The following is a 3,552-nucleotide window of genomic DNA, read 5'->3' as shown; positions in this document are numbered from 1 at the left end:
TCCGTTTTGAGAAACACGGTATAAAATGACTTTGAAGCTTCATAACTTGCCAACAAAGAGTATGCTCCATTTGAAAGTTTCAGAAAATTAGTGTCTCATGGTTTACTATTATTTATCACCAAAATAAAGTCCGGAATCAAGGGCGAGAATACAGGGCATTTTTGGCCTGTTTTTAAGGTCACTCTTTGATTATCAAAACTAAAATAAATAGAGTCAAGAAACTAAACGAAACGCCCTCAAAAATTCTCTTTTAGTTATGCCACATTTGTCGGAAATATATATCTATTTGTTAGTTAAGCTATATTAATTACTAAATCTGTCGGAATATTAGTGAAAAGAGAAACTACGTCTAATGAAATTAAAATATAATCGTTCGGAATTTTCGTATTTTTTAATTTTTTCACTAAATCAAAGCTATTATCAATATGACTCTGTGCAACAGGAATGTTCGTTGAAATTATTTGGTGTAAAAAAGCGGCAAGATTGTAAAACGGATTGTCAATTGAGGATACTATGATTCTAAAAGGGCAGTTCTGTTTATATACTTTGGAAAGCCTATAAGCCCTCGGTAGTATTCCATCACTAGAATTTAAAAATTTGTATGTGTCGTTGGAGATGTACTCTATTTTCTTTCACCTTGCAAGCAAATCTTTTAAATTGTTCGTCATAGATCTAGTAGGGTCTTTTTTTATTTTAATGTATGTGTCATTATCTTGAAGCATTTCATTGATTTTAGCTGAATAAGAATCCCGATCGAGAGCGACCGTGATGTTGCTTTTATCTGCTCGTGAGCAAGATGTTCGAATTTTCTTTAAGAAAGCGATTGGCAAACCTTTTGGTTTTTAAAAGAGTTTCATCTGTAGGACTAATCTGAGGGGAAAATGAGGATAAGTTATTAATGATAGGAATAGTTCTGCTCCTAATAGTATTCTGAGTATGTATAGGAAATTTTTTTAAACAGCTTTCTACATATTTAATAAAAGATGTCACTAATTCCTCTTTGTTGTTGGTGGGTAAAGAGAAACTGCCCCCTAATTGTAATAAACATTGCACTCTTGTTGGGAACATAACAGATAAAAGATTTACGAACCATTTCTCTCTTATTGCCACATTCGAAGGATGTGGAATATTTTTCATAAATGATAAAGGACACAAAGTGATAGCCTTAGATTGTAACGTTGGAGAAGGCGAATTCGAAAAACACGAAGTGTCAGCTTCTTTATTGGAAACACTTTCTTGAGATTGATTAGACTTTATGTCATGAGAGTACCAATATTGAACTCGTTAGATGTTTCTACTTACTATTCTTTGTTGCTTTAAGTATAACCCATACATTTTTTTCTTTATTTTTTGTTCTTCAATCTTAAAGAATTGATAAAAAGAGTAAAAGACTAACGTGTTGTCTTTTAAAGAATTCGTCACATATACGGATGGGAATATTTTTATTAATATCACGTGCAAGGTGAAAAATCTTAGTGGAATTAATCGCTCTATATGTATCTCTCAATTCGAGTTTTAATAATCTAAAAATATGAATGTCCATCATTCTTTGAAACTTGAACTTCGAGCTGTGGTGATGGAAATTAAGATTGAAAGTAATTAAATTGTAGTGATACGGTGGTACTAATTCATTAGAAATATAAAATTTAAGAAATTTTAAGCGGAGTTTGTTTCTACAAAGAATTTTCTTTTGTTTGATCCAACATTTAAGTAATCTAACAGTGTAAACTCCAAAAACGAAAGGAATTTAGGCTAAAAAAGAAATCAGAAATACATAACGAAGTAAAGCCTAATACAAGCCGACATGGATGTTGGTGTGTAGAATAATTTTATTGTTACAATATTCAGTCCCACATACTGTGCGCCATAATTTTTGTCGGTCTTAAAATATCCTGGCTGACGTGATATTTTTCATAATAAATTCTTTACAGGTTTTGGGAGAGTGGAAGATTCTTATAGATGACTGTTAGACATCAAAAATATTAAAGTGCTCGTCAATTTAATTTGTTACTGTGGATTCCAACTTTATATAAGAATTATGTATTTTAAGACTGAATAAAATTGCGACGCGCAGTTTATATGAAACTGAATATTGTAACAATAAAATTATTACACACACCAACATTCATGTTGGCTCGCATTAGGTTTTACTTCTTTATGTAATTTCTAATTAATAATTTTTAAAATTAGAAAGCAAAAACTATCATTTTTTTATTCTACGCGAGTTTTAATAAATAAAATATTCTTGAACGCACGTAAAGATGTCTGCAATTCAAATTCCATCTTATCATCCATTTATAAAGTCGATTTAAATCTATGATTACACATCGTAATTGTACCATAAATCTAATAATTAGACGATATAAATATCTCCTAATTAATAATAATAACTTCTATTAGCTGTATCATACGCCCTATTTAAAAAATTTGGCGAATATTTTGTATTTTTATATCTCGCATATTTATTTCAAGTATTATAATTAACTCATCAAACAATTAACATAAGCACAATGTGCACGAACCTATAATGTTTTTGCTTCCATTCTGCATACTTGTATATAATAATACAATAGGACGTTATACAATATGTTGTACAACGGTATTTGTACAATATCCTGGAACAGATTTTTTAATTATTTTCCTAGAATTCGACAGTATAGGTTATAAATATAGTTAGTACCTAGTAAAGTTTCTATCTTTTGATCATAACTTTACACTCATTCTTATAAATCTAACAAAAAGTTTATTAAAGTATTCATCTAGTTTTAGAATCTCATTTCTACATCTCTTCTAAATTTCTTGTAAGACAGAGCCAAATGTATTTGGTAATTGCCTGATGTTTTAGAAGTCTGACAATGAGCTAAAAAGGAAAGAGTAAGAATGCGATAATGAGCAAGAGAACAAATATCACATACTACAAGAGAAAGTAAGAACAAACTATGCTTATATTAAATATAAAAGTAAGACCTGAAAGAAATATTGCAGAATATTGCGATTATTATTGATTAGGAGGGAAATTTTCTATAATCAATATTAATTATTATAATAACAATTCTATGAACGAGTGAAAGAATTTGAGTGAGATTTAAATTGCAGACACCTTTACGAGATAAGTTTACTTGTTAAAACTTGCATTGAGTTGTAAACACGCGATAATTTATTTCACATAATTTTAAAAGTTATCAACTTTTAACACTTTCTAAAAGCTAAACTATATTTCCTCGAGTTGTACTCATTGACACTTTTATTTAAAAGCGTCTCATAAACTACAAAATTACAAAGTATAAACAAAAAATACCGGGAAATAATTTTCAATAAAATGTATGCATTTTTTTATAACACATTAACTCTTCTATCAATACATAATTTTTAACCTTTCCGATGACCAATATACCGGGTATCCAAGTAGCATATTTCAATACATGGTCTTGTAAAAAAACTGCAGTTACGAAATCTGAAATATTATTTTCTACTATTACATTTAAAGAATCTTCGAATAATGAAATTTGCAGTATAATATACTTTATATTGAAAGAACAAATATTAATATAC

Source organism: Wasmannia auropunctata, unplaced genomic scaffold (genome assembly GCF_000956235.1).
Source record: "Wasmannia auropunctata unplaced genomic scaffold, wasmannia.A_1.0 LD335841.1, whole genome shotgun sequence".
NCBI classification, from domain to species: Eukaryota; Metazoa; Arthropoda; class Insecta; order Hymenoptera; family Formicidae; genus Wasmannia; species Wasmannia auropunctata.
Note: the sequence above shows the minus strand (reverse complement) of the source record.